Here is a 21,629-nt window from a genome sequence, read left to right as displayed (position 1 = left end):
TGGTCTGTACAGCAGGTCAATGACAATATTTCATCACCTCTCTCAGAGTGCAACCTCTTCACACTGGGCGGTGACTTTTCCAAATAAAGAGGAAATGAACAAGAGTCATAAATCCAGCTTCAGCCCCTCTTTGCTGGCGCAACACCTTTAAATAGAACAGTGGAGGTCAACAGCAGCAGAGGCTGTTGCCTCCTTATAGCAACACATACCCTTGGGAAAGGAGGTGGGAGCTCCATCCCACGTGACCAAAAAGGGTGGTCTTCTCACCAGGAGGACTGTCCACAGCAGATCTGAGGTCTGGTGCATACATGAGGCCATACACAATGTCTGCAGGAAGCCTGGGTCAGAGCTCATAGCTAAGCTCAGCTCTCATGTCTCAACTCCACTGCCTTTACACCACAGACCATGCCTTCCTTTCACTCCCTAGGAGCACTAGCACCACACCTTTCTTAAGGACTAATTTTCTCAAGTGCCTGTTTATTCTAACAGATATTATGAGGTATACAGAAGAAAACGGTACCACCTCAAGCCCATAGATGGTCTTGCTTCAGCCAGGAACTGAAGTTTGCAAAAACAGATGCATTGCCAGAAACAAGGTTTCAGAAACCATAGTAAAATTTCATGAAGTCTTTTTCCTCCCTCCTCGAGTAATTACATATCTTAATTTTGCAGATGGACACCTTAATTGCTTAATTAAAAGGACATGAAGTTTCAACTTAATTAGCCTTCCTAATTGTTACGTGAGTTCATATCCTAGTGATGCAACTCCCTTTGCAGAAAACATGGCACCAGTCTCTGTATGCAGCTCAACCATTCCTACGTACCGGGAATAATTGTATGGATGCAGGATGCAGTTTCATATTTAAATTGAGGGAGAAAAGTCTGCTTGGGAGCCTGATCATTCACTCTTTTCATTGACATAAAGGAGGTACTCACTAGGCCATGGGGTCATTATTTCCTAGGGTCAAAAAGGGATTGCAGTGCTATAGTGGGTGAACTCCCAAAATGTTATCTAGCATACACATCAAGTGATGTTCTGTGCAGGCAAAGCCATGTTGCATTCCCACTAGAGCATACCTACCTCAGCTGCCTTTCACATTTTAATCCATGAAGTTGTAGTCTATCACACAACTTGCTTGATATCTGTTGCTGTCAGGGAACTGGTTTTAGAGTTCAGCTCTTCTACCACACTCCTCAACAACAACAGTGCACGCAGAGCCACTCAGTACTATTAAGAACCAGCTGCCAATAAGGTTTGCATGAAGTTGCATCCTGGGAAAAACAAAATTGTTTCAGAAGGCTCAATAGCTCCCAGTGCTTTTGAGCCTAAGACATCTCTTCCTTCACTGAAGGCAAGGTGGAAACACAGTCCTACCCTCCTGTTTGAGACCAGCCTGTCAACATACATGTGGTAGGTACCAAAGCAAGGACAAAGAGAGTTACTGGAACAAACCTCCAGGCATCTTCCCCTCTTGTAGTCCCAAATGAGCAGCTGTGACAGACTGCAGGGACAATTCACTTCCCTTGAGACAGTTCTGGATAAATGCTCAGACCTCATGATTACACAGCATGTGAAATAATTCTATTTATTAAGTTAACAACAAGGAAGTAAACATAAATTATCCATATATGCTCTGAATATGGCAGAGATCCCATCAGCAAGAGACAGATGTGGTCAGAGCACCAGAGATCATTTCACAGTGTTCAGAGAGCCTGAATTAATGGTACACAGCACAGCGTTGTTCTGGCATTTCCTAACTTGTGTGGGCTTGACTTCACAACCTCAATAATGTGTCCTCAAAGTAATTTTCTGTGCAAGTTATCAGGTTTTTTAAAAGCCTGTTAAAAATACATCACACTGCATCATTTTGCATTCCCAGAGGTCATCAAAAGGCCCTAGGACTACGGCAGAGACCTTTGCCAAGTGAGCTAATGGTGGAGCTGATAGAAAGAGTGGGTTGTCTTTCACGCAAGGGATCTGTCAGGCCCAGCCTGCTCTCTCTAATGCTTCCTCAGACAGAAAACCCAGAAAAATTGAAGAGTTCCTAAACCAAAATTCTAGGCTTCTTGCTGGGTGGTGACACTTCACCAGTGAGCCCTCATCTGCTCCTCTGGCAGCATTGCCACATCCCTGCTCTTCCTTATTCATGGACCTGCCCTGTCCCCAGCCTCTGCTTCTCACACCTGAGCTTACTGAACTGCCCCTCTTACCCTCTATCATGAGCTTCCCAATCGATCCCTTCCCAACACAGTCCCACACTGGTTTGTATCAGCCATTTCACTCTCCTCCATGCAGCAATTTATCCCAGTTTCTCCTCACCCAAGCTCACTCTTACCAGACTGTTTGCAAAATTCCCCACTTTCCTTATCACTTTGACAGTCACAGTACACAGCTTTTCCCTCCTCCCCAGCACACAGGTGGTGGATGAAGAGGGCTGGTGGAGAGGTAAGACAGACTCCCAACTTGCAGTTCTTGTGCCCAAGCCTCATAGAAGCTATCATACCACAGTCCAATCCCATTACAGAAATGCTTCTCTCATTCACTGTAATCGGAGCAAGCTGAACTGCTCTCAGGGACTTGTTGCCTGGTCAACCCTCTGCACAGACAAAGGGTGGGAATATGCTTAGCAAAGACAGAATCAGAAATATTAGCTTAAAATTATATACAAACATAAGAGATTCCAGTGAACGTGTGGTAACTGCAATTTTTCAAAGACTTACGATTTGCCCAAATTTGCATGAGAAAGGCAAAAAGCTCATGCACTGACAAAAAAACCCACCTTCTCTCACCAAATATTGAACCCGTGCTTCAAAGCTAATATAAAAAAAAAAAAAAATCAAAACACCACTTCCAAAGAGTTTAAAAAAAAAAAGATTCCCAAAATAAACCAAACATTTTTCTTTAGCATTTGTGTTAGAAATGATGGAGCTCATTTTAACTGAAATTTTTCAACAATTCCACTTAAGGCAGACAGCAGCCCTGGAAAACTTCAAGCCTAGATACTTAGACTTGAATAAAGTAATTTAAAATAGAGGTGTATAATGGGAGCATCACACAACCTTAATTTGTGGTGCTCTCAGACCCGCCTATAATTAAGTAAACCAGATTAAAAATAAAGGAAGTGCTGGCTCTTGGTCTGAGAGCGCCCATAAAATCTCAGCTCATAGCTAGTTATTTTATGCAAGTTCTAATCTAGGGGTGTGACAATGACAACGTTGTCTGACCCTTAATTACAGGAGAGATGCTATCATGGCTGTACATACCAGACAGCCTCTGATAAACTTGAAATTAATACTGGAGAGACTGCCTGCTCCCCATGACTTGAAACCTAGCAGTACTTTGACGCCATGAGGAGAAAAGGTGCCTCTTTATTTTTCTTGTCTTGCTCAGATTTTCATTCCCCTTATTCTCTAATTTTCTCATATAACATCAACAATTACCCATTAAATTACTTCACACATATAAATTTCATTTTCACACCGTTTGTGTACAGAGGACACACAAACACCTCTAGGGGAGCTATCCCATGTCCTGGCAGGTGGCTGAACCAGGCACATGAAGCAGCATAGAAAGACCCTCTGGAAGTGAAAATGCTTAGGGGAATAAATGACAATCTGCTACATCACGAAATAGCACCAGTGCTGGCTGCAAAGCCTCAGAATTGAACAAGAGAAGCTACCATACATGCATCTAAACACTGCAAGTCCAGAGCTCTGTTGCACTGCATGATTTAATACCACTAGATTTAAAGTAAAGGGTGTCTGGAGCTCCTTTCATGAAAAGCAAAGCACAGCACTGGAGTCACCAGGGAAAAACATCATTAATTTCTAAAGGGAAGAAGAGAAAATCCTTCCAACCTCAGGGCTCCTGCACACATGAACAGTGAGGGGAAGTACAGAAGAGGGGTTCAAAGCCTTGTGGCAATACAGAGAATAAACTCAGCTTCCTCTTTTCCATTGCATCTTATTCATGACTTCCTGAGTACCTGTGGACTGACAAGAGTTGAGCCCATAGAAAAGAGGAGTAATTCAGTCCTTTTCATAATGTGAGTCCATCTGATAAAAGAGACACAGCAGATAGAGCAAGGAACGTGCATAACTTATTTCCTACCCCAGCACTAATAGAATACCCTTTAGCAACCACAGGCATGAGGCAGGAGGAGCAGTGAAATTATTTCAATCACCTTTCAGTGCTTGAGCAGTCAACCACCATCACCAGCCTGAGCAAGCTATCATGGGCCACTAACAAAGGCTGATGCCTACTACAAAACAGAAGATAGTTGAATAGATGCCAAACAAAGCCAAAGGAAAAGCAGAATTTCAAACAGGCTGGATGAAAGCATCCCAGGAAGCAAACTTCAAGGAGATTCTCTGAACTTGAAAAACTGCCTAAAAAAAGCAGGCTCAAGTGTTACTCCCAAGTGCCATCCAGATTAAAAGCAAAACAAAGGCAATTGGGGTTTCCTGGAGCTCTGAATCACCCATTCAAGCCGTAAGGAGACTGAGCAACCGACTACACACAGGAATAGCAACACTAGGTATGCACAAAGTGTCAAACCCAGAGCAGAATGGACTGTGAGGTATTTTCCTTCTTTAATCACTGAAAAATGCAGTAACACCATGCATTACTTGTAAAACAGCAGGTTGGACTGTTCAGACAGAAATATACTTTTTTAGCTGACATGCTCCTCTCTGGGCTGTTGGCTATGAAAAAAAAGTACTTGTTTCACATTATCTCATCTTTTGCCTGCACTTTGAAGTCCATTCTGGCCATTCCCCCATGACAGAGACAAATTCCAATCCTTAGGAATAATTCTCTTAACTTCATAAAGAAACCCTTGTTCAAGTCTGATAATTTTCATGTAGAGGCTGACATGGAAATGGCTTTCCTGGAACAGAGTTGATTTGCATTACTCGGTGTCATAGCACATGACAGCTTACTCTGCAGCCCGCTTGTCTGGATCTTCCATAATCCACACAGCCACCAACCTCCGCTCCGTGAAGCAGTTGTGCACATGACAGGAAGAACTAATTTTAATAAAGCATCTTTGCTCTTGTATTGGTCATGTTCTCTCTCAAACTGTTTATCTGGCAGGCTCCTGGATGCAATTTGTAATCATTGCTCCCTGCTAACAACGGAAAAGTCTATTACTGTCACCTGTTCCTTTGACTCCTGGGTTTTTAACATCTGACATACTGCTGCACGAGTAATGTACCGTAGGAATCCATTAAAGACCCCCTTCAAAGCATTTCTCAAAGGACCTGCTATTGCACCCCTGTCCCAGCTCACCCTCTTCTCCTTCAGTCAGAGAGTCTCAAATGCTCCTGGCACATGAAAGCAAAACGCTTCATCGCCTCAACTGCAAATTCACTGAGACAGCGACCATCTTTCCATTACACAGCACACCCTTCATGTGCACAGCAGAGCCCTGATCTTTGACAGGGGTTCGTAGCTCCTGCTGAAACAAAAATGATAAATAAATCATCATCACGAGGTCCCCTAAAGTGGAGGGAAGTCTGCGCACTGTCATTCGATTACTTTTTAACCACCACAATGAACTAAAATTCCAGAGGGAGGTAACAACAGCAAGTCATTAGCATGAACGATTCACCTTCAAAGAGGGCCAAGAGGAGAGTTGAAGCCCAGAGAAGTCAGTTTTCTTCACCATCTCTGCAAGTGCCTGGGTGCAGATTAGTGATCTTTTCTAAGGCAGAACAAAGGCATTAGATGATGATATACAGAGGCTTTAAAAAATATTAGGAAGTTGATAAAAATAAAAGGAATAACAACAGAATTGGGATTGAGAGCAGAAATGAGTAAGAGCAAGATGTCATACAAACGACAGAAATCCTAGAAGGAAGAAAGAGGTTTGTTGAGGGAGAAGAAAGGCCCATTCAGCCAGACAAAGTCTCAGAGAAGGGAGAGGGAATATAGGATCTCAACATCACCTTGAGCCACATATGAGGAAGATATTATTGCAGTTGAATTTGTGTATTTTTTTGTGCTAATTAAAACAATGATAATTTTTTTAAGGCTCATTACAGATCAGCATCATTATTTCCAGCTTCAGTTTGTCTCCAAGGAACTAACCATAAGACGAAGTTGGATGCCTGAAGACAAATACTTTTACTTATTGCTGGATAGTTTAAGTTTAGTGCCTGTCTTAAGAGAGGCTAGACTGGAAGATCCAATGATGGCTAAAAAAAACCCACAATGGATAGGACACTTTGGATTGGAGGAATATGAAAAAGACACTCAGGAAAGCATTAGCAAAATCTGCTCAAACCAGGTAAAGGGCAGTAGTGCACAGAGATAATATACCATGTGCCAAACATAGCAGCCTGGAAAAAGGTTACCCTCGCTGGTCACTACCAGAGCTCTGAAGATAAGCTTTACTTTTAATGCCTCCCCCAAGTGGTAAGGGAAACTGGTTGCAATGTAAAGGCCCATATAAAGTGGTGCATTCCTATACTGGCATCCCACACTGCACAATAGCTGCTTTATTTACCTTATTTATCTGACACTACTCTAGGAATAGCTAACTCAAGCTGAGATACTTTTGAACCCTTGAGGAAAACATAGTTATATATATATTTATATATCCATATATGTACATTCATGTATATACATATACACACTCTGAATCTGTTCATTTCTCCACAGAACAAAATAAAGAATGGTTAGGTATTCATGTTTTGGACACTGTTAATTTTCTGTAAAGGTTACTATACACCACTGATGGGTTTTTCACACCAAACGCCTGTCTTTAACATGAATCTATTGCTTGAAGATGCATCTGGAGCAGAGAGAGGTGCGTTAAGATGATACTCTGCTATACAGCATTCCCACCACACCCCTCCAGAAAGGACTGTTTTCCTCCTCCTTGGGAAGCTCCCCTACTGAACAATGCTCAAAGAAAGCCTAAAATGCAAGGCTGAAGATTTTTCATGCCATGGTCCCACCAATTACAGTTAGTTTTGTTCTACTTTATTGTTTGGGTTGCCCACTGGAGAATCAAGCCCTTCTCAACTCCTTTTATTTCCAATCCATGTAAAAGGCCAGAGTCCACCCATGTTTACACATTAGCCAAGGGACCAGCAAGTTGGTGTAAAGGCTTTCTGCTGTGGCAATTTCCTTGTCCTCAAGATAAAATCAGAAAAAAAAAAAAAAAGATAGACCTTAAAGATTCTTGGAAGCAGAACAAGGAAATTGTTTGGAACAAGGAAGATATGTGAAGAAGGAATCAGGTGGATGCCTATACAAAGACATTTAGAAAATTCATTGGTTTCTCTTTTGCATCCACAGGCAACAGAGACAAATAATATTTTCAAAAATAATTTCTTACACCTATATAGTAGAAAATGTACAGCTTTTAACCAAAGAAAAAACAAGGCGGCATCCTGATGAAGTTGAACGTTTTCAAAATTAAGTAGCATCACATAACACGCCTAAAAAATGGCTGAGATGCTCTGCACTAACAACACTGATTTTTAACAATAGCACAACTCAAAGCATTTGAAGGACTGCCAGTATAATCCCAAAATGTAAAGGGACAAGAGAAAAACAGAGGCAATAATAAACCTGACATCATCCTTACACAAAATAATGAAATTATCATTTTGGGATGTCACTAATAAATTTGAAGAGAGGCTAAAAATACAATTTATGCCTTTCGGTATTGTCAAAAAAGATTTTCATTTTAGGTTGGGGTGGGGTTAGGGTTGGTTTTGATAGGCATATGGGTATAGTTGATAAATACAGCTCTCCCAATAGTATCTGCTTGGGCCAGTCCAATGCAATAGAAGCACTGAATAACATAATAACATGCCTAAAAGACATCACACTACACAGGAAAATGAGAGAACTATTTAGAGAACAAAAAAGACACCAAATTAGACAAGTTAAAAGTTGGTTCAATGCTTGGCCACAAAATGTGGCTGATAATCATGAGGTATTGATCCATGGGACTCTTGATAGCTTCTTATTCACTAATAAAAGGAATCACGAGCTACAGCCACTTAAATCTGGTCCCAGATTTTCTGTGCTAAGGAATGTGTCCATAGGCTCTCTGTAGCATCCTGTTGCCATAGAGTTGTGGGCATGGCCATGGGATTTGATTGTTGTCCTGGCAGCTGTTTCATAGCTCCTGGGCATCACATGGCACTAGCAATGGCACTGCTCACCTGAACTATGACCAATCTATCCTGGCCGTGGCATTTATAGGGCTACAATCCAGTCAGAAGGTCATCTATTAGAGCAGGGATGCAGGAGGCAGCTGAGAACTGAGCTGACCACTGCCGAAAAAAGTTGCACCCTTCCCCTTCCGCCCACCTCCCACATATTCCCTTTTGCTGCTTTCCCTGTGTTCATCTGGTCCCTGATCAAGCTGATGCAGCAACTAAACTAGCAAACTATCCCAGGAGAAATGAACATATCATGCTGGTGGTTTTGCATCTAGAAGGAGAGGGAAGGGTGCCTGAGTGGTTCCCTGGATAGGTCCACCAAAGGCACAACTGAGTGTCTGAGTTAGTACCAGCAAGTGGGTGATGGGAGGGGAATTCTCCTTTTGATAGCTGCAAGTGATGAGGTCAGCTCAGTCACTGTGTGAACTGTTTCCCTCAGACACAGTGGCTTTAAAACTCTTTCCTGACAAAGTTAATCACTGACATGAAGACGGGTAGCACAGCATAAAGCAAAAAAAGACAAGCTGCAGCTACTGAACAGGGAACTAAATTCACCTGGCAGCCTATTGATACATTCAGGAAGCAGAAATGCAGATCATACATCCAGGATGGAAGGCTTTGCTTGGAAAAGTCACAGACATGGAACCATAGAATTTTTTTGGTTGGAAAAGACCTTCAAGATCATTGAGTCCATCCATTAAACCCAGTACTGCCAAGTCCACCACCAAACCCTGTCCCTACACCACATCTATATCTTTTAAACGCCTCCAGGGATTGTGACTCTACTCCTTCCCTGGGTAGACTGTTCCAGTGCTGGACAGCCCTTCCAATGAAGAAATTGCTCCTAATGCCCAACCTAAACGTACCCTGGTGCAACCTGAGGCCATTTCCTCTTGTCCTATCTCTTGTTCCTTGGAGAACAGACTGACCCCCACACCATTACAATCTCCTTTCAGGTTCAGGTACAGCTCCTTTGTCATGTCCTGAGTCACTGCTTCGATTACAGCTGGCAGCATTGCTGGTGCACCAACCTAATCCCCAGGGGTACAAAGAGGAGATACCAGGCAGAAGTGAGGAAACAACATGTAGAGCATTGGTAAAACAACCACACAACTGCTGCACACAGTACTGCTCAGGAAAGACATGGGAGCTCCACTAGGATGGAGCTCAAAGGACATTTTGAAAGAGATCTAAGGATTGGGAATTAAAAATAAAACAAGCTTTTATGTGTCAGTGCAGTATACTGAACAGAAAGTTGAGAAGTGCCTACAAATACTTACCTAGGAACAAGGTCTAACAGCAAGCAGCTCCCTATCTTCCAGGACAAAGCCAAAACATTCACAGAGCTGGGTACAGACATTACAGAAATGAAACCCTGAATTCAGATACCATTTCTTGGGTGGAGGGCACGTAAAGATTAAAACAGTTTACCAGGGAGTCTAATGGACTCACTGCATATTTCAGCTTCTAGAATACTCCCCTTTCTTTCTTCCAAAAAAAAAAAAAAAAAAAAAGGGAAAAAAAAAAAAGACAACCAAACAAAACCTCACACCACACAGCACTTCCCCCTACAAAGTCTAAAGGAAAATATAGAGCCTGAAAAAACAGGAAGTCAAACTAGATGGAAGCATGGTTCATTCTGATCTAAAAATAAACAAGTGATTAACTATTGCTCTAATTGTTGTTTGCTATTGATGGAAGAGGGACTATTTTCCTACTCTTCCATCAGGGAGGGATTTGTGCTACCAATACAAATCGGTGACAAAGTCATGGCAGTGGCCACTTCCACACCCATACAGTCACACAGCTAGAGACAGCAACAAAAAGGCTTTGGCTAGAAATTGCCCACAGCTTATCTGCAAAGCCGAATACTTTGCCTCTTTGATGAAAGCCTATGCAAAGATACCAAGCCAGCTAACAATTAGCCAAGCAGTTCCATACATGTTTAGGCTTTTCTGTATTGAAAGGTTTATTAGAATCTAGCATTTGGTCTTTAATTTATTACCTTATCCCACCACACAGTTTCATTAAACATATTTTAGGTCATGTAGCCTTCTATCTAAAGACAACACAAAAGCCTCTGGGAGGAAAGACAAGTCATACCAAATAAAGTCATTCCTCATACCAAATAAAACTTATTTGGGAAACCAATTATTCCACAAATATTTCACTTTAAAAAAATCAAATTAAAACAAACAAAAAAATAAACCCCCAAACAAACAAAAAAACCCCAAAACTACTGAGAATAGTGAGTCTTTGAAGGAAAGGAGGAAAACAACAAACGAAACTTCTTCATGTGCACAGGGGAATATTTATTATTAAAGGGCATAGTCACAGAGATGCTAGACCACAATGCAGTCACCAGGTTGAAGCTTACAACTACAGCACAACATCATTAGAGGACTCTGTGCAACCCTCTAGAGGTACAGGGGGATGAGCATGTGTGGTTGTATGAACAGCTGTAAAGCTTCATTTCCAACTTACAGTAACTGCCAGTAACCTAAAGCATCTTTTAAGGAAGGAGGAAAAAAGTAGCAAAAACCTACAATTTCAAAGTCAGCACACCCAAACACACTTCCAATACGTTAGAGCACTTTCTAAAAGCCATACTGATATAATGAACCTCTAACAAAGTTTCACGTCCAATATAAACTGAGAAACAGCTCATTTTTCTAACCTGCTTGTAATATGTAAGGCATATTCTCACCTCCAAAAAGTGAGCATCCAGAAGAGACCACATACCCTTCAGCAGCCATGCCTGCACTGGTTTGCCACTATGAGATACCAGCAAGCAGGATTAATTATTCCATTAGCAGCAAATATTGCACCTGAGACTTATTACTGTGACTAGGACACCTGTGGACTTAAACCTCCTAGAAATTAAACTTGAGTTATTACTCTTCTCTCCTGACAGATCAAAGCCAGAAGAACAGTTCCTTTTTTGATTCTGAAACAAGTCTATTGGAACAGGGTTGTATTTTACAGCAGAGCACAGCCCTTTTTTGCAGGTGTGCAACTTGTCTCCTGTTGCTTGACCACTGGCACAGGCTTTCAAATGCAACCACCCTAACATAGCTTTCCTTGCTATGGAGTAAAGCAGTAAAAGACTGACCTGTGATGTTAGAAACCATCATTTGAGAAGGAAAAAAGGAAGAGTCTGATGGCAGTATATGGCAGTGGGATAAAATTTGGGTACTGGCTTATCTGAAGTGCTTGTGTCTGAGCTCAAACAAAGGGGTTTTTACAGTTACAGCTGCTGGCATGTTGGTCAAAGGGCGTCTGAGACTTGCCTGCACCTGGTTGGTGAAACACTGCAACAAATAGATGGGAGATGACTCAGAGCCCCTTATGAAACATCCTCAGACCAGTCATCCGAGGCTACCATGGTTCCTATTGTTCCATTAGCAAGTCGTGGCTGGTGATAAAATAGGTTGTGTCTCTCAAATGCTGCAAGCATGTGGCAGCTTTTGTTTGGTTTTAAAGATAATTCAGTGCTTACAAAACATGGTATGGCAGCTGAGGCAGCCGAGGAACCCTGAGCATGCAGTAATTACAGAATCCATGTTAGCTGCTCCAGCTTATCCACTTTGCCAGTGAATTGGATGTAGTCTTCTTTCTGTTCAGGCACCAAAACAGCAGTCCTGCACACAAATGGTACTCCACAACTCTCAGCTTACTAAGATCTTAACCAAAACAAACTTTCCTGCATTTAATTAAAAAAAAAAAAAAATAACCCAGAGGCTGAATATTCCACACCACATTATCCCCACTTATTAGAAACGTATTTCAGTGTTTCTCTCATTATAAGGGAGAAAGATTATACAGTTTGCATCACTGCCTGCAGCCACGTTTTTCAAACTTGGGTGTTAAAAGACAAACCTCCTAAATCAATACTCAGCCACCCAAATAAAGGGGCTCTCTCTTAACCAGACATTGGACAGAAATTCTTCAGAAACAAAGGGAAGTTGCAGGCTCACAACCTTTTTTAAATTAAAAAAAAGACTCATCGCATTAGGTATGTTTAAGTGTCCTAATACAGGTATCTGAAGATAGCAGAGGAAATAAGTTATGACCACACTGGTCAGAAGAGTTACGATGGCAGAAATACTGAGCTGAAACTGCTGGCTGCTGCACTTGTAACACAAGGAAGAAATAACAGTGTATAGAAGGAAGGAAAAATAGAAGAGAGGAAGCATGAGATGAACAATGAGGGATTTGTGTGCATCCTAGAAAGGGGGACAGGGCTTTGAGAGAGCACAGTGAACAGGGTGCCCCATCTCACAAACACGCAGAGCTGCAGATCAACCCCGAGAAACACTGAGTCAGCAGGAAGCAGGGCTGCATGTCTGCTATGTGTCTTGCAAGGCAACAAGTGGCCTGCTGGGTTTGCCCTACCTGTTCTGTGTATAAAATTTCTTTAGTCCTCGAAAGCTGTAATTTGAAGCGTAGAGACAATTTTCACACAGCCAAGACACACAACTGTCTGTACCATTTTACCAAGTGCGTGCCTTCGCGAACCCCTAATTATCTGCACTGTCATGTATAATTAGTGAGTCTGAACATGTAGTATTCATAAATATGTGAATGTTAGGCACACTTTATACATTCAATAGCATCCTGTGTTTGTACACAGGCAACTCTCAGACTAAGCTAACTAAGATCAAACCCTGAAAGGGCAAGCAAAATAAACAAAAGATTCACTGTATATGTCATTTATCCTGGAACCCTACATGAAAACAGAAAATTCCTTTCTAAAATATATAATCAAGTGTTTTCTCTGTTTTTTTTCTTTCAAATAATTGGACACAGTGCTTCCATGGCCTGCACGAAAGATAGAAATTGAAGCTCATTATTTAAGCCTGCTGTGATCAATACAGAGAAAACACGAGGACAGTCATGAGCGGCAGTCCTATCACGTGATTTTTAAGGTCAGTGAAAGTTACTGTGTGATTACTTCAAAAAACAAACATTATCAGAGAAATAAATGCGGAAATGGAGGAAGGATGCAGTCGAAAAACACAAGTGTGCACATCTCAACACACCTAAACAGTCTTTCATGTATCTGAACCTCACATTTGCAAAAATCTGGAACTACTGAAACACAAAACTCAGCATATAAACCAGGATTAACTTAACCCAAGCATGAAAAGGCTGGCTAAATCTACAACAGCTAGATCTTATCCATCTCTTTCTCTTATTCCAGATATCAGAAAGATTGAAGTGTTAATAGCTGTCTTATTGACTCATTACCTTACAGGCTTTAAAATCTGCATAAAAATAGATTTTTAAAAAGTCTCTTATTCAAATCAAGCACATTTGACTGCAACTACATCAAACAGAGTCCCAGTTTTATCAGGGATGTGTTGCTTCATGTCAGTTAGTTGACACAACCACGCGTCTGCCTCTGTGCTAAACACATGTGCACGCAGGGAGGAGGGGGAGAGAAAGGAGGGCGGCACAGGCGCGTATGCAAACACGCTGTTATCTGTTTCCCTCCAGTTGGAGAAAATTGTTAGCACAGCTCAATCACATTTATTGAAAAGAGCTAGGGACTCATTCAACCACCCTATTTCAACAAGCTCCTTATCCTGGGCCTTATATCAAACGTGCCGAAGACTGTGGGAGTTCCCCAGCTGACCTCAGTGGGGTTTGGATCAGACCCACTCTGCAAGTAATCTGATTTGATATGGTTGTGTTAATTGGCTGTACTGCTAGTATAAAAAAGCATTGCAGAGCATTAGCAGGGCTGACAAAATCTGACTTCTGGAAAGCAGCAATAAGGCTTGAGCACCATAAAGACAATTTAAGGATTTTGGCCTTGCTATAGAGGCACTAGGGTGACTGAGGGTGAAGAATATCAGTAGTTTGGGCAAGTGATCTAACCCACTTCTTAAATTTACAGTGACAACACCAGTCTTGTTCCCAAACACCCCCTCCTTTGTAAATGCTTTACTCAGATGTAGAAATGGACAATGCCAACACTCCAGCTTCACTGCTGTCCTCGGCCATATCCCAAAACAACCTGGAGAAGCCCTTTTAGTTCTGCCCTTCTTTGATGGATGAACATCCTTACATAAGACTTTCAGAGAAGCAATGTCCACAGCACACAGTAGATCTGCATTAAAAAATGCATTGTCCAATTTGTCATACTGTATCTTATCAATTCATTTGTTACATTTCCTGTTCCTCAGTAGAACACTTCTGATCACATCCCCCCAAGGTATGGATATGTATTTATTTATAAACTATATACATGTAGTACTGTACTAATAAATTATGTACATTATAAAGCATATACAAAAATAGAAATTAAGAAAGGATGAGATAAAGATGTACTGATTCTTCTTTCTTTTTTAATTACAGTATTTTCTTCCTGCACTCTTATGGATTATCTTGCACATCCCTTGGGGTGCACTTTGGTACCATAGAGAGCACTCTATGGAGGTGACATAGAGGACTCAGATATGTTCCCATCCCCATTGCCAACGACATTTCGAAGTCTTAACTACATACCACACAGACCCTGGCCTGTTCTTCAGGCATGAAGCTGGCCCATGAGTGAGGGGCAGTACAGCAGATGCTTGCTTTCTGCATCTGCTGGCTGTCACCGTGTCACACAACTGCTCTGCAGCGCTTGCTTCTGCTCAGTGCTCAGCTTTCAGAAGACTATCCCTGAATTTCCAGCTAACAATCAGAGAATTAAAAAAAACTCTCCCCTTCAACACAGTATTTATATTCTGCAAACAGAATTAAAAATTTAAGTCTTCTCATCTTTGTTTTTATGGACTAAAAAAAATCTTTCACTTTCTTTTTGTGTCTTCTCTCCTTCCTGTCCTACTAAAGGCATCAGTCTTCCCATCTTTTTTTTTCCTGTTTCTATAGATGACAAAGAAACCTACACCTCTGCAAAAGTTTTCCCAAAATCCATCCACTACACAGAATATTTTGGCCCTTTTACCTCTTTCCTAACCACATCTCTCACTGGTCTCCTAAATAAATTGCCTCAAATTAATGAGGTTTGAGGCATCAAGACACGGACATGTGTTACTGAGGTTATTTGCATAGAGGAGCCAAAATCACCTCATAAGATAGAGCTCATAAACTCTTTATGAGTTTATGAAAAGGCTTAGGTGCCTGCAGTTGCTGGGGATTGAGCTCAGTGTCTCAGGAACCCTCTTCCCAGAATTACCCTGACACTCTTTCTCATCCCTACCTTTGGCTTGCTTACTGCTGTTTATTGCTGGGCTGCACTCGAAGCAGTGGAAGGCAGAAAACATGCCTTCATTTATTTTTTGACAGGCCTACCTATTCCTGTATTTCACAAGCTATAAAAAAGCCATGTCAAATTTAGCACACCACACTTATTACTGTTTCCAATTGAAGGCAGAGCCTCCACACTTGTCTTCATGCTGCCTGCTTTCTCTGTAAGCCATCCCTTTATTAATATCAATTGCGACTCCAACTGTAGAGGTGAAATTAATCACTGTGCAAAGAGTCAGCAGGTATCCTACTTCAGCCCGTCAAAACAGGGCTTACATTAAACTCTAAGCGGCACTTAAGTCTTATATGAAGCCTTTACAGAAGGTGTACTGCACTTTTTCTGAGTTACATTTCATGCAAAACATAACACTAGGAGAAGGCACTTCAGCACTTAGGCACTATGCAAATAGATATTACAAGGGAAAAATAAAACGTTGACAGATAGGCTAAAGGGCACTATATTAGGAAACACTTGAATGTTTGTTGTTTTTTTCAATGCCATTTTATTCTAAGAAAACGATTGTTTTTCTGAGAAAATTATAAGGGATGTGATCTGATAACCTGTAGTAAACAAATTATATTCTCAAAAACATACCTTATCCAGTGGAAAATACCTTCAAGGCTTCTCAAACTACATGAGATTCCAAATGTGTATCTTTGTTACTAATATATTAACAGGAACACAATCTTAGGAAAGACCTGGAAAACTCTACTAAAACCAGAAGCTGGAGTTCGAGTATGATGTTTCTTAATAGGATTTTATAGCAACAGAGTTCCACTGACTTCTGTGGATAAAAAAATTTAACATGATTTGTGTTTAAAGGAAAAAAACCCTTTAACTGCTTCTTGAAAAAAATCTACAACCCACATATTATCTAACTCACTGTCCTGCACAGCCTCCCCTTTTCTGCTGAGGATTTAACCTGGCCTGAGCCTAGAGTGGGAGGGGAGGCAATCTACGCTGTCCTCTTGTTCTCCCTCATACAGCTGCAGCAAAAAAAAGACTGTAGTACAAAATCCATACTGTTACAGGACTACTAGCACGTCAAACTGACCATGCACCTTGCATTAGCAAAGCTGAGCTCCACTGCCGCATAGCAAAGCCCAGGACCAAATACAGCTCTATTGGGGGATTCAGAGCACTCAAAGCTCTGCCAGCAGAATTGTGTCCATCAAGGCCCACACATCTTCATACTCCCTGCACATCACCACCTTGTAGTACAGAATCATACGTTAAGCCCAGTTTATTTCTCTAGAACATGATAGGAGCATTGCTATGGAAAGGTGGGACACATCCTACCCGGGCCAGATGGTACTTCTCTTCTGGCAGAGGGGAAGAAAAATCCACAGCTCTTTTAATCATTTCACCTCAAATTAAAGTACTACTCCATCAACGTTTGAACTCACACTAGAGGGGTGGCACATCCCTGTACAGCTTCAGACTCAGGTCCAGCTTCCCATTGGCAAAAGCCCATGTCTGCCTCGGGCATTTCATCACCACAGTTTCTCACTGCCCCTTCCAGAAAGTGACTCCACTACCCAAGAGCACCAGCACAGGTTCCCCTTTGTAGAAAGAGAAATGCCCATGATGGTGCTCCTGTGGATCCACAATCAGGCTGATTCATCTGGGCTGCTAACACTGCACTGGCTACTGATTACAAAATTACTGCCCTTCAGTTAATTAATCATGTTCTTTGCAAGCAAGAGTATCTCACTGATCTTAAAATAAGGGTCACCTGCCTGTAAACAGTGAGAACAGACAGAATACAGGAGGAGTGTGTTGAGCATTTAATTTCATTAGGTCTTGTCCTTCACATAAAACTTCCACTGATTAAATTCATTGCAGACAACATAGTGTGGGCACCTTCATACCAGTTCTAAATTAATGTATACCACTTTGGCTTTCTTCAGAGGGACTGACAAAAAAATCAGAAGAACATTTCTCAAAATTATCAACAAAACCCAGGCAACTATTTCAATAATTCAGCATAAAGAATGTCAAACTTCAAAATAACCCTGCACAGGTGCATGTGCATACCCACAGAAAAAGAAATCTTCCATGAACTATCTTCCCTGTTTATATGAATCCCCTATTTATTTGCCAAAGGAAAAAAAAAAAAGAAAAAGCAAAATGCAACAAATACTACTGTCCTGTTTGACTGCTGCTGGACAAGCATGGCTGTGCACATAAAGTCAGACTTCATGTCCTACTGCCTACTCTCTCAAGTGCGCGGTGGCAGGACAGTCCCTGCCCAGCAGGCACAGGACAGGGTGAGAGCTGACGGCTGCCTCTGTCCTTTAACACACATACAGTGTGCTGGATCTATAGGGGAGCATGATCTATAGGCATCAATGTGCCTGGATGTAGCAGAGTAGAGCGCTGTGGCTGGGGTGAGCACTCACCTTCATCAATCAGTAGAAAGCACACAAAAGAGACCTCAACTCAAAAATCCCCTCACGCTGCTTCCCGTGGTCCTCGTACTTTCTCCCATGAGCATGTGCTCAGTATTTCCTCCTGCTCCATTTGTACATATTCCTCCTCTCCATGCTGAGTGCTGCACAAGCCCATCAGATGAATAGAACCTTTATAAAGTTCACAGGTGCTGGTCTGCGTTGCTGTTCATGTAATAAGTATGGCAGTAATCCAGGAAAGCCAAATGATTATATATACCTTTAACAGGTTTGGGAAGGATGGAAGGGAGCGGGAGAAGGGGAAGGAGGGAGGGATATAAGTTTAACACTGCAGCATTGTTTTCATGGATACTTTTGTTAAAAAAAAAAACAAAACGCACTGATGTATATGTACAGCAGAGTAAATGAAAACAAGGCAGGTTTCTGGATTTTTTCAGCATGTGATATGCTAGGTGAGAGTTGACACTATGCACACAATGAAACAAATGCACAAAAGGATTAATCACAGAGGCAATTGCAAACCAGAGCTCCCACAGCTGGATGAGAGTAAAGCCTAAATTGAGTTGTAGTAAAAATATGTTAAATCGATATTAACCACAGACAGCAGGAGCAAATCTTTATTTAGAGACAGTTTACATAACCCTCCTCTCTTCTTCCCTCCATACCACCCACCCCATACAGATGCTGTTTCTGAAACGCCTGGCTGGAAGTGCACCAGGAGATCCTACTATGACCACTGAAGCAGGATTCAAGCTCAGCTGGCAGTCACACCACGATGCTGAGGGAAAGGCACTGCTGTGCCACAGCTGCAAGAGCCAGCAAGTACAGAGGCATGGCGCAAAGGACATCTTGTAGTGCCTGTGGTGGCTCCTCTGGGCACTCACATGGGCAAGGAAACACAGTGTACCAGCAAACCTCAGGCCACAGCCTTCTTTTCCCATCACAGTTCCAGACCACCTCTTCTGAGTACCTGCCCCAGTCTGCAAGGGCAAGTGCCTATGTTAATCATTCAGCATGGGAGCCCTCACGGGAGCAGCAGCAGATAAGCAGGTGATGAAACATCAGAAAAAGCTATGTTTTCTCTATCAGTACAGAATAACAGCAGCCATCAAAGGCAGAAAATGTCTTTTCAAAAACAGCCCAGGATGGGCATGAAGTTTGGGTAAGTACTGTGTATTCCTCCTTGCAGTTCATGTCATTTACATAGAGGCCAAACATGCACCAAACTCACTAGGAACTTGCCTGAATCCTTATGATGCAAGGCAGGAAAGGCGCAGACAAGCCAAGGCAGCTTTCAGACAGTGACAAGGCATTCATTGCTACCACAACTTTCCCCTTGTTCCGTAATCACCATTTGCAGGACAATTGAAAAAAGGTTCCTGGAATTTATTATAGAGGATTTGCTTTGTTATCAATACGCAGGAAGCACTGGAGGTACACTGGGGAGGAGAGATAGTTTCATGGTACTCGTTCTTCACACAAGTGCCATATAATGCACAAGAGCTGGCACACTGCCAAGAAAGCCTGAAATTTTGGGTCCACTCTTAGCTCTGACATGGACTTGTGCACTGGTACAAGTCATTTCCCTGTGTTCAAGCTCTCTCACCTTTAGATGGGAAAAACAACACTCTCTCAAGAATTCCTGGCTTGTCTGTTGAACTTCAGAAGTCTTAAAGCAAAAGTTGCTGCACAACCCAGGACAAGAAATACAATTCTCTGCTAAAGCTGTGTTAGCGTAACTCCTCTTCCCTAAAGGACAACCACTTCTCTCTTCTTTCTCAACAACCACACTCTCAAATCTAAACACTTTCCAACAGTCAATTTAATTTTTAGGATCAATAACTCAGAACTGAGAGTGAAACTGGTCAAGCCTCTTCTATGCTTCCTCCATGGCTTACAGGGAATACCTTGTAAGCTCTTGACATTTGCCATAAGTATCCATTTGTCAAGTGTTATTTAAATGCAGTCTTCTGGTTGAACAAGACAGACTGCAAGCCAGACACAAACCCAAGCAAAGCCTATGCAAAATTTAACCTAGATAGGAATAGCGTGCTTGTATTTGGACCTGTTAGAAGGTGGTTTGGTTTTAACAGTGGGATTTTATTGCAAGGGGAGAAAGAGTAGGCAGGGAAGGAGATTAATAAAGGTATTTATAAATATGCAGGGTTGCCAGCTTCAACAGCTAAATTCAGGACTACACTGCAACCAAAAAGACCAGAGGATGTACATCTGAGCTAATGGAAGGAGCTTTCCACATTGCGTTAGTGCCCCAGCTTCTGACAGCAAAGACCTGTGGGGGCTGGATTAGCTTGGTTGGCAAAATAAAAGTACACTGGGAATCTGATTTACTTTTTGGGGAGCAGAATTAACTTAAACAAATCTCCTGGATTTTCAGTACTTACTAGTAAGTGGTATCCCACATCCACCCCACCAGTACCTTTCCAATCTGTGCTTCTAGGAAGGCTTCACTGAGGAATGTGGAGGGTACAGATGGATTGCTTCCATGTTTATTCTTTTATTAGGAATTTGTTTCAGTGAGCACTTCTATCATAACACAGTCTGATTTATGCTTACCTTGCAGCAGGGAAGACAAATGAAAAAAATTTTCCATAGAACAAGATGACCTCATGCTTTTAAAAGAAATTTTATTTTAAGGATTTTTGTAAGGGACAAGACTTAGCCTTTAACAGCAAGCTGCAACCCAGAACCCATGTCAGTCCAAGTGACTAAATAGATTACAATCTACTGACAAATTCTTTTTTTCAAAGCTCTTCATTTCAAGAACCACCTTTACAGTTTACATATTTTTTGGGAGCGAGCCAGTAACTTGGGGCACTGGCAATCTTCATTCCAATAGGACCAAGGTGGTGACTGCACTTCATTAAGAGGTGGGATAGTAAAAGAATGCAAAGTCTTTTCATTTACCTTTATGTGAGTACCAAGGAGAGGCTTCTGCACTTTCTTTGCAGCAACTGAATTTCAGAGGAAAAATAGGTGAGGGAGAGGAACCTGTACAGTGCTGGTGGATCTATGTTTTGGGGTGGTGGCAGGGGGAGTGGGCCAAGAGCTACTTTAGAGAAAAGACCCTTGTAGCAAGTAGACTCACAGTTAAAGGTTGCAATGGAAAATCTAGATCAGCTCCACTGACAGAGGGAATGAATTCTTCTCTACACCCCTCAGCACTACGTGCAGAGATAAAGGTTTGCCCCTTGATGCTTAGCAGAAGTCTGACTTTCAAATCAAAACAGTACTGTGTCATCTGGCTGGCTGGGTTACACTCTGCATGTGGCGTCTGCTTGATCTTCTCAGACTGGAGAAATGCTGGAGATAAAGTACTTGCAAATAAAAATAGTTTAAAGAAGAATGCTGATGATAACACCCCGTTGTACCTTGTTGCTTCATGCTTCCAAACGTTCTTAAAGAGCTGCTCATGCCTTACGGGGAAATAGGCAGCACTTTGTGCTTACAAAAATAACTGACTTTCCAAATATCCTTCTCCCTAAAGCTATTAGGGGAGATATTGGCATATGAACAGGATGCACATGTCCAAGAGGTTTTTTGAGCAGTAGTGGAGCCTGATCCCAAGGACACTAATAGTCCTCATGCTCCCTTTGTAGCCCAGGGACTGAAGCAAAGGGTCACAATGGGAAAAACAACCGTCACGATTATCTGTAGCCAAGATGATTGTAAGGTCTGGGGCTCAGATTTCAGATGGGAAAACGAGAAGTACATGACCCACAGAACCCTCAAGCAGTCCAATTTCTATTTTAAAC

The 21,629-nt window shown here is 41.9% G+C and overlaps 1 protein-coding gene across 5 annotated transcripts in view; it reads right to left on the bottom strand.

Annotated features, from left to right (window-relative positions):
* The window catches only part of TBXAS1 (thromboxane A synthase 1), a 251,881-nt gene that overhangs the window by 183,032 nt on the left and 47,220 nt on the right, over nt 1-21,629 (bottom strand). The window contains exon 1 of one of the 5 annotated variants that reach the window (XM_027660862.1): nt 11,813-11,817. The exons of the other annotated variants lie outside the window; for them this stretch is intronic. The gene's annotated coding sequence lies outside the window, so the exon portion shown is untranslated. Of the gene's footprint in view, nt 1-11,812; nt 11,818-21,629 lie in introns of those variants that run through there. 5 annotated transcript variants of the gene reach the window in all.

This window comes from Corapipo altera, unplaced genomic scaffold, assembly GCF_003945725.1.
Source record: "Corapipo altera isolate COAL_440 unplaced genomic scaffold, ASM394572v1 1, whole genome shotgun sequence".
NCBI lineage: Eukaryota > Metazoa > Chordata > Aves > Passeriformes > Pipridae > Corapipo > Corapipo altera.
Note: the sequence above shows the minus strand (reverse complement) of the source record. Positions and strands in the feature narration are given on the sequence as shown.